The sequence below is a fragment of the Dromaius novaehollandiae genome, chromosome 14 (genome assembly GCF_036370855.1).
Source record: "Dromaius novaehollandiae isolate bDroNov1 chromosome 14, bDroNov1.hap1, whole genome shotgun sequence".
Lineage (NCBI taxonomy): Eukaryota > Metazoa > Chordata > Aves > Casuariiformes > Dromaiidae > Dromaius > Dromaius novaehollandiae.
Genome location: NC_088111.1, coordinates 21,807,600 through 21,818,150, shown reverse-complemented (window position 1 = coordinate 21,818,150; position 10,551 = coordinate 21,807,600).

Below are 10,551 nucleotides of genomic sequence, written 5' to 3'. Positions count from 1 at the left end.
TGAGATTCCCCAGATCCTCAAGCTCTCCTGCTCAGACTCCTACCTCAGGGAAGCTGGGCTTATTGTGGTTAGTGCCTGTTTATTCTTTGGGTGTTTCATTTTCATTGTGCTGTCCTATGTGCAGATCTTCACAGTCGTGCTGAGGACCCCCTCTGAGCAGGGCCGGCACAAAGCCTTTTCCATGTGCCTCCCGCACCTGGCTGTGGTCTCCCTCTTCACCAGCACTGGCCTGTTTGCCTACCTGAAGCCCCCCTCCCTCTCCTCTCCAGCTCTGGATCTGGTGGTGGCTGTTCTGTACATGGTGGTGCCTCCAGCAGTGAACCCCCTCATCTACAGCATGAGGAACAAGGAGCTCAACGACACACTGAAGAAACTGATTCCACTGATACTAGTTCAGCAGAAATAACCTGCCCATCCTTCTTCATGAGGGGTTTCTAATTTCTCTCAAACAACTCCTGTGCTTTGGGTATTCTCCCTGTGATAGCTGTGTTTGTACACAAATGTCTGAATTCTTTCCACTTCTCCAGGAGCTGAAACCCCATCTGTCTGACCCAGAGGTCGTCTTTGAATTTGCCTATCACTGTGTCAGATGCGGTCTCTTTAATAAAAGAGGATTTCTTCAGTTCAGTGCTTGAAGGTTGGGCTCTTATTCCAAAGCTGGAGTCAAAAATGTGCTCAAGGACATTCACCCTGAAGGACCCTGTTGCTTTTCTGGGGCTTTCCTTGGGTTCAAGGTGTTGAGCTCAAGGGTTGATTTGTTAGGGAATGAAGGCTGGATTCACTTCACACTTGTGGGTGCCCAGTGCTCTTGGAGGTGGTGAATGGTCAAGTGGTAACTCCCATATGACAGGGCTGGAGACTGATGCCTGTCCTTCTCAAAGGGAGTATGGATCCCCCAGGAGAGCACAGGGCCTCTCCAAGGGCACCATGTGCCTTGGGGTGGGCAGTGAATGGAGCTTCTCAAAATCAGGTGGACTCACCCAAAGGTGAAGGGATAAATCAATGAATGTCCAGGCTAGTGAGAGTTCTGCAATCCAACGAGAGGCAGTGGGGACCCTGCAGGCACAGGGAGGGAGCCTGGAGAGTGGTTCATGTCACCTTCAATCCAAAACCATGGGCTATATTTAATGACACACCTGAACACAGCCTGAGGCATTTGAAATGTCCTGTGATTGCACAGAGCATCATCCATGGCCACATACCCCTTGGTAGGGGGTTGTCAGGTGCAATGATGCCCATCCGGCTGGGTCTGCTTCCCACCCTGACCACCACGGCCAGCGTGGAGTCACCCTGTGGCCCTATTGCCCCATAGCCACTTGCTCTGCAGAGCAGCACCGCTAGCTCGGGCCCTGCGGGGAGCACAGGAGAGGGTCCAGGAATGGCCAGCCAGGCCAGCACCGATGCACTGACACACTCACCTGGGGAAAGGCTCTCCAGAGAGCAGGAATATGGCAGAGCACCCTCCTCATATGTCCCTGTCCTGCTGGGAGGGTGGAAGGGGCACCAGGGAAATGGTCTGATTCTGCCTGGGCTCAGTGCAGGACTTTTGCATGTGAGATGAACACAACAGCTTCTGAGCTGCAGAACATTGGCCACAACCCCTCGCTGCAGCTCCCACCGCCCCCTGCCCCTGCCCTGCTGATCTGCTGCCACCCCCACGCTGTCCCATCTCCTATCCCCTCTCCCCACACTTCAGGGAACAGCAGTGCAGCAGGAGCTGGCACAGCCCCACAGCTGCTGCCCAGTCCTGGCCCTCCCCATCTCCCCCAGCAAACATTGCATCAATCTTCAAGAAGGGTAATGGAGAGGATCTGGGGAAGGAGCTGGGGCTTGTGGTGGACATCAAGTTGACAAGAAGTCAGCAGGGTGCTCCTGTAGCAAGGACGGCCACCGTTTTTCCCGGTTGTATTAGCAAAAGTACAGCCAGCAGGGAGAGTGCAGTGGGACACACAAAATAGCCTGGCAGCCTCTACCAAAGAGGAGCAAAATAAAGAAAGGGCAGAACTCGCAGACTACCCATGTTGGAGAGCGTGGTATGCTCAACGAGTGCCCAGGGACTGCAAACATTTTAAAACAACCAAAAAATGGCATTTCTGCCAGTAGCCAAGTGGCTGGAGCCAGATGTGCCCAGACCTGCTCTAGGGGGACTTCTGGTTTACTCTACCTCTAATAGCATGGCCAGGATTATTATTTTGTAGTAATAGAACATGCCTTTGCTAATCTAACTTAACCCAAGATTAAAGCCTTAGGACTCATGCTCAAGCACACCAACATGGGGAAAAGAAGATGAAAAAACCCTTTCCATTGCCTTCAGTGGCTGCAAGATGGAGCCTGATTCTAGTCTGAAAGAGAAAACATTAGGACTGAATGTCCTGAGGGGAACTATAAACTACTTGATGCCATTTGTGCTATTCAGTGATGTTTCCTCTGGTCCCACCTCATTCTACACTGAACTACATTTTTCCCCTTGCCTAATAGATCAGGACTGTGGAGAAAGAGCGGAGTCCAGGGCACTGCCACGCTAATGACCTGCGCAGCCTGGGGAGCCCATTGAGAAGGTAAATGTGTGCATGACACCTCATGGCCTGGAAAAAGCAAGCGGCGGTGACCCTCCCGAGGTGCCAAGGATCCCAACCCTGAGCCACGAAGCTGGATATGGCTTCCTCTGCTCATGCCATGGGCTCAGGACACACCTCACAGAGTCAGATAAATTTCTGTGGGAGAGGTGGAGGAAGGAAGTAGAAATGAGTCAAAAGAGGGGAATGCAGGCCCGGAGTCCCACCAGTAAACATCACCAAATAGGGGTGTATTTACCCCCTCTCTGGCAAGGCCGCTTCTTCCATGACCAGCAGCACCTGGGGGAAGGAGGGTCTTTTCCTGACACCCCTCATGGGATGGAGGGCAGCAGGATTTGAGGGACCCCTTCCAGGCAAGGGGGAGTTGGTGGGCACTCAGGCAAAGATTTCAGCCTGGGACCTTAAAGTCCAGGATGGTTGAAGACTACGAGACACCTCCAACGTGTGGCTCACAAGGGATCTGAGTCACATCACAGCCACCACTGAAACACCCTTAGAAGCAGATCTCATAACATGTGGCCTGAACAAGACCTGAAGTATTGCCCTTCCTTTCTCTGTGCACCTAAAGCTTTCTTTTTAGCTCCTCAGGACTGGGGAGCAGTCTCGGCTCCTGGAGTGGCGGGGAAGGCACCAGTGACTGCCAGCCCTGCTGCTACACCCAGAATTTCATTGTGTTGAACTAAACCAAGTCCCCCAGGTGTTCTCTGCAGCCGGCTGGATGGGCACGGATGGGACCTGGCCCTTCCTGTTCCTTGCAAGCATGTTGTTTGAGAAAGTGCTGGAAGAACAGGCCTGGTGGGATCCTCATGGCACTGCACTGCCTGTGGCTGTGATAACACCCCTGTAAGCAGTTCCTGGGTCAGGTGCTTGGGAACAAGCAGCTGGCAGTGCTTATGGGAGTCCACCAGGAGCATGTCCTCTGGATGGGCAGGGAGACCTCAGGTTCTTGTCACCTTGTTGAAGGGGAGTTGGCCACTCAGATGACTGAAGGGAGGAGGGACAGGTCCCATGGCTCGTGAGGTCAAGGTGCTGACGTGTGCCTGGGGCCAGGGCACTGCTACCTCCTCGGGCCTCTCCCAGCTCCTGGGAAGCCACTGCAGGAGCAAGCAAAATCCTAGAGAACAACCTTTCCCACATTCCTAGATGCCAATGACAGGGTCACCTATGTGTGAGAACATGAGAGGCCAGCAGCAGGCACATGGCTTAGATCCGTATTGTGAGGTCACTTCTCTCTCTGAGGCTGATTGGCCTACAGCAGGCTCTTGGTTCATGTAGATTCTTTTTATGTCTCCTCTGTGTCTGTTGCTCAGAGGCCAGAAACAGGCTTATGGTGTCGATGCTAACTATGAGATTGTTTTTGCATCAGCACCTGAAATGCCAGAGGCAGACAGAAGACTGAAGTTTGTGCTCGTGAGGTCACTTCTGCCTGAGTGCTGATAGGCCAGCAGCAGGCACACAGCTGCAATTCTGACTGTGAGGTCACTTCTGCCTCAGTACTGGATAGGCCAACAGAAGGGTCTTGGCTGATGTAGGTTCTTGTGACGTCACTGCAGTCTCTGGTGGTGGTAGGCCAGGAATAGGCACATGGCTTGGATATTGGTTGTGACAACATGTCTGCCTCAGCACCCAAATGGCCAGCAGCCGGCATATGGCTTGGATGTTGATTGTGAGGTCACTCCTGCCTGAGTACCTGATAGGCCAAAAGTGGGACATGGCTCTGATGCTGAAAGTGAGATAACTTCCTTCTCTGTAGTTTATATGTTATCAGCAGGCTCTCGGTTGCTGTAGGTTCATGTAAAGTCACCTCTGTCTCTGCTGCTGATAGGCCAGAACCAGGTTTATGGCTTGAGTGTAGACTGTGAGGTCACTGTTGCCTGAGTACCGGATAGGCCAACAGCAGGAACAGCATCAGAAAAGCAGCTGTGAGGTCACTTCAGTCTGAGCAGCTGAGCAGCAGCAACAGGGCTGTGAAATGGCTTGTGGGGACACTTCTGTCTCCGAGGACGACAGGCCAGAAATGTGCTGGCCTTGGAGGGCTGTTCCCTGCTGGGCTGGGGCTCTCCAGGGAAGCCTGAGCCACCCCCAGGCTGCACTGGGCAGGGGGGCTCGTGCCGAGCTCCCGATGCTGTGGGTCCAGCAGGCTGCCTGGAGTCCACTGAACAGACTCATTCCCAGGTTCAAGCAAGCAGGGGTCTGGTTGGCTTCTTTGGGACTTTTTGGACACTGAAAGAAAGAGACTGCTGTTGCATTTAGAAAGAAACACTTATCATCTGGTAGAAATGAACTGCACACAGCACAGAGCTACGAAAACACAGTTCCTGCAGTTGTGTGGGGAGTTTGATGTTCTACACAAGTGCTCGGTCATGAAATACATACCAGAAACAAATCTTAACTGGACGTGTTCACCCCATGTCCTTTTCTTCAGAGCTGCTGCCCAGGCAGGCACTGCCCAGCCCATATCACTGCAGGATGTTGGTCTGCCCCGGGGGCAGGGCCTGGTGTTTCGTTTTTGAATTTCATAAAGCTCCTGGCAACCCATTCCTCCCACCTGCTGAGATCCATCTGGATGGTAGCCCTCAGGCTTATGACTGTTCCCAATGAGGTGTCATATGCAAATGTGATGAGAGTTGTGTCTTCCAGGTTACTGATGAACGTGTTAGACAGGACATGTCCCAGTATAGATCCCTGCATCCTCCACTTGTCACTAGCTTCCAGGTAAAGCACAACCCATTTACAAAAACCCTCTGAGCTTGATCAACCAACTAGCTTTTTACCCATTTGGTTGTCTACCCAGTGGACTGTAACATCTTGCTTGTATACAAGAAAATAGTGTGAAACAGTGTCAAACACCTTGCTAAAGTCGTGGTAAATGACATCTGCCACTCTGCTGTGCAAGTACAGATCTTTGATCATGAAGGAAATCAGGTTGCTCAGGAATGATTTATCTTCAGAAAATCCATGCTGACTGCTCCCAGGCACATTCTTCTCCATCATGTGCTGAGAAATGTGACACGAGAGGATTCACTCCATGAAACGCTCTCACAAAAGTGAAGCTGAACAGCCAGCAGCTTCTTCGGGTGTCCTTGTGGCCTTTCTGAAGATAGGCAAAAAATATTCCTTTTTTTTCCCTTTCTCTTGATCTCCACAACCTTTCAAAGGTGATAGAGACTGGCCCTGTTGTGATAGCGGCCATCCCTCTCAATGCCCTCGGATGCAGCCCATCCGGTCCCACAGACTTGTATGAGTTGAGTTCTTTCAAGTGATCCCTTACTCAACTTTCTTCCACCCGTGCTGGTTTTTTTTCCTCTGGAGTGCTCACTCTAGGCACAACAGCCCAGGGGACTTTGTTGGTGAAGACTGGAGCCAAGAAGGCACTGAGCTCCTCAGACCTACCTGCATCTGCTGTTAATAGATTCCCTGCCCAATCCAGCAGTGTGCCATCATTTTGCTATTTACTCTTTTACTGTAACTGAAGCTGCAGCAGCTCTTCTTCATGCTCTTGACGTTTCCTGCAATTGTCAGTCCTAGGGGATCTTTGGCTTCCCTAACACCATCCCTGCTTTGCTGGACAATATTTCTGAATTCCTCCATTGCAGCCTCTCCCTCCTTCCACTTCCTGCATGCTGCCTTGTTGCCCTAGAGCTCAGTCCTGAGCTCCCGGGGTAGCCAAGTCGATTTCCTGAAATGTCTATTAGTTTTAGTGAGTATTGGAGTTGACCATCCTTGTGCTTGGCAGGTGCTGTCCTCACTGACTTGCTGGCTTTCCTGAGATGCTGGTCACCACCTGCCCCATCACTCCCCTGAACAGGCCAAAAGTCTTGTCCTCTGAAGTCCAGGGTCTGTGCTCCACTACTGTCCTTGCTCACTCCCTTCAGGATGCAGAATGATACAAGACACTACCTCTAGATGCTGTCTAGAGGTAGCCACTTAGCACAACTTATATAAAACTTACTTAGCATGAGTAGCTAAATTTGCTGAGGCCTTAGGCTGCACTTAGATAACATGAGGAACTTTCACCTAGTTCAGTAAAAGAGGGCCCCAGAGCTGGTTCCAGCTGGAAGGATAAGGGAGTTACAAGCAGTCTGTGTTCCTGTGTCTCACACTCTCAAAGGGAGGGTGTCAAAACTTTGCCAAATGCCTGTGCAGGGTGTCAGAACCTTGAGAAACGAAGCCTCCTCTCACTGCTGGGGCAGTGTTAATTGTTATGGTCTGGAATTACCTCCTCTGGACCTGGAGAGATAATGACGGGATGTGGAGGACTGGCTTGAGGGCAGAGGTCATGTGAAGATTGAACAAATAAAGGAAGCAGAACTAAGTGCATATCGCACACAGTTGATGTGAGCCAAGTCCCGTACGAGAGTAAAAACAGCTAGAGCCAAGGACACATTGTCCTTGGCTCCAAGGTGTTATCAATGATTAGTCCTGGGAACTTGCGGGTGATGTAATGCAGAAGTTGCTGGGTAAACCAAATTGCTGTTACCAATAAGGAGCTCAGCTTTTGCAATATGTATGAGCCTGATTAGTCCTGTGCTATATAAAGAAAGACCACACCTAATAAAGTTGAAGTACACTGATCACTCATATTGAGCGTCTGGGTCTTCCCTCCGTCGGCTCCTCCCGTGCAAGTTTCCAACAAATGGCGCCCGAATAGGGACCCTGCCGGTCAGGGACTCGGTGATCAAGAACTCAGGAGTCGACAGAGTGCTAGAGACAGCTGGTCCTGCTGTGCTAAAGGCGACGAGACACAAAAGGGGGTCTACGTGCCAGAGTTACAGAGGAGGTGGAGAGGACACAAACAAAGGGGGTCCGTGCCCAGGACGAGACGGGGTCCTGCCAGAAAGTCTCGCCGCAGGTCTTGCAAAGGTTGCAACGGTAAGTGAGTAACCACGGCGCGACAAGCGGCTTATTATTTATTAAGATGCTTTTTAGAAAAGCGAGGTACTCAAGGAATAGAATGTCATAAGGAACTCCCAGGGCTATTAGCTTACGGAGTGGCTAAGGGGTGTTTTGTTAACCCAGATAAGGAACTCCCAGGGCTATTAGCTGACGGAGTGGCTAAGGGGTGTTTTGTTAACCCAGATACCATGTTCGAACAAACTGAATGGAAAAAATTTGGGGACAAGTTGTTTGATGAAGTAATAAGTGACAACAAGACAGCAAAAAAGCTGATGAAGCCGTGGAGGGCAGTTACTAATGCTCTCGCACCTCAAAAAGAAAAAAAAAAAAAAGAAAAAAGAAAAGAAAAAAAAAAGAAAAAGAAAAGAAAAAAAAGAAAAAAAAAGAAAAAAAAGTAAAAAAAAAAAAGAAAGAAAGAAAAAAAAAAAAGAAAGAAAGTAGCTGCCGCTGCCGCGGAGCGTTTGGGAAGCCCCGATGGGTTCAAGGAACCCCCGCATGCAGAGGTGTCCCCTGTGTCCCCATACCCATCACCCCCCTCGAACCTTTACTATTGCCCAGGGAGGGTCTGGGAACACAGGCCTGCCAAAAGGAGCAACATTGACCATGCGGCAGATCCCCCCTCCTCCCTCAGCGCCTCCCCCCCCCCTCTCTCCCTCCCCCCCTCCCCCTCTCCCTCCCCCCCCTCCCTCCCCCCCTCTCCCCCCCTCTCTCTCCCCCTTCTCTCCCCCCCTCTCTCTCTCCCCCCTCTCTCTCTCCCCCCCTCTCTCTCTCCCCCCTCTCTCTCTCCCCCCTCTCTCTCTCCCCCCTCTCTCTCTCCCCCCTCTCTCTCTCCCCCCCTCTCTCTCTCCCCCCTCTCTCTCTCCCCCCTCTCTCTCTCCCCCCCTTTTTCTCCTCTCCTCCTTCTCCTCTTCCTTTGGCCACAGTTATCTGAGGACACCCATCTCAGGCTATCAATGTGAAATAAGTTTTTCTCTATGATACTAATGGTCAGAAACCACTAATAAAAGCAGTTTGAAAAAGAAAAAAAAAAAAAAAGAAAGAAAAAAAAAGAAAAAAAAAATTCGGGAATAAAGGGGGAACCAACCCGACAGATGTTGGACTATATTTGGGGGACAAATATATTGTTGCCGGGGGACATACGCAGCATAATGAAGTTAATACTAACACAGCATCAGCAGCTGCTGTTTAACGCGCATTGGCACGCAGTATGCCAGGAAGCGGTAGCTGTTATAAGGGCTCCAGGGGACCCGTTGTATGGAGTAACGTTAGATGAGTTGATGGGGATAGGCGCGTATTTCCGCTTAGAAGCGCAGGCCCTGCTGGGACCAGATAAAGCTAAAGAATCAATGAAACTAGCAAGGCGGGCGCTTGATCAATTAAAGGAGCCAGGGGGTATCCCATCTTATATGGGAATAAAGCAGGGCCGGGAAGGGCCTTTCGGCGTATTTATTGACAGAGTAGCCAATGCTATACAAGCAGCAGGGGTACCAGATTATCTGAAAGGGACTATCTTGAAACAATGTGCAATACAGAATAGTAACCCTTCAACGCGTAGTATTTTAGCCACACTCCCGGGAACATGGACTATTGAGGAGGGGCTAGAAAGAATGGCGCAGGTACCTGTAGGACCGCAAGCTATGCTAGTAGAGGCGGTGAAACAATTAGGAGAGAGCATGAGAGAGCAAGCACAGGCGTTGCGGGATAATATGCAACAGAATCAAAGACAGGTATTCGCTGCCCTTGCTCCTTTGCAAAATCCCGGCGGAAATACCCCCCCTGATCGACGATGCCAAGCTAGTAGAGTATGGTGTCCCAACTGCAAAAGCAACAAACATGATGGAGCGGCTTGTTGGAAGGCTGGCTCGGGAAACGCCCGGAGAAGCGGGACGAGCCGCCCCGCGACGACACAAAAGGCGGCATTCACCACAACAACTCAGCAACCCCCGCAGTTAACACAACCACCTCAGCCGGCGCCCAGCTCCACTCCGAACAGCATGAATCCCTTTGTCTTCGACCAGCCACCAGAGGGAGTCTCGGACTGGACTTGGCAACAGCAGTAGACGCCACCTTATTGGATACAAAGCCAACAAGAATCCGGACGAATGTCTATGGACCAGTAACTATTAATCATGAGCCGATAGGTGCCTTACTGATTGGAAGATCGTCCGCTACAATGAAAGGATTACAAGTTTTGACAGGATTGATCGACAAGGACTATTTCGGGGAAATACAAATTGTGGTTTCAGCAATGTTTCCTCCTATGCACATACCACAAGGATCGAGAATAGCCCAGCTTATTCCGCTTCCCCACCTGACTGTAGGGGTGGCACCAGCGAAAGAGCAACCACGAGGCTATGGTGCTTTTGGTTCCACTGGAAGTGTAGTATTACTGACTGTCGGAATGCATCAAAGGCCCCGACAAACCGTGACTGTAAAGTATAAAGAAGAATCTATACGCACTAATGCCTTATTGGACACTGGAGCGGATGTATCAATAATTAGCACTAAGATTTGGCCCCAGCATTGGCCAACCCGAGAGACCAGCTCTACGGTAGCTGGAGTAGGCGGGGTCACCCTCGCCCGAAAATCATCGACGCTACAATGGACTATAGGGAACATGGTGGTTAATTGCTCCGTTTCCATTTTACCCCTACCTGAAGGAGTGCAAGCCTTAATAGGGCGCGATATCCTTGCCCAGATGGGTATGGTGCTTACCTCGGAACACCCTTTATAGCACCGGCCATTGCCTGGACTTTCCCAATCCCACTCAGCTGGAGGACTGATCAGCCTGTGTGGGTAGAGCAATGGCCGCTTAAACGGGAAAGTCTCATTCAAGCACATGAACTAGTAAAGGAACAGTACAAACAAGGTCATCTAAGACTATCTACCAGCCCTTGGAATACCCCAATATTTGTGATCAAGAAAAAATCCGGCAAATACAGACTTTTACACGATCTACGTGCTGTAAACAGACAGATGCATGACATGGGTGCTTTACAACCGGGGTTACCCAATCCAGCAATGATCCCAGAAGGCTGGCACCTGCTAATCGTAGATTTAAAGGACTGTTTCTTTACCA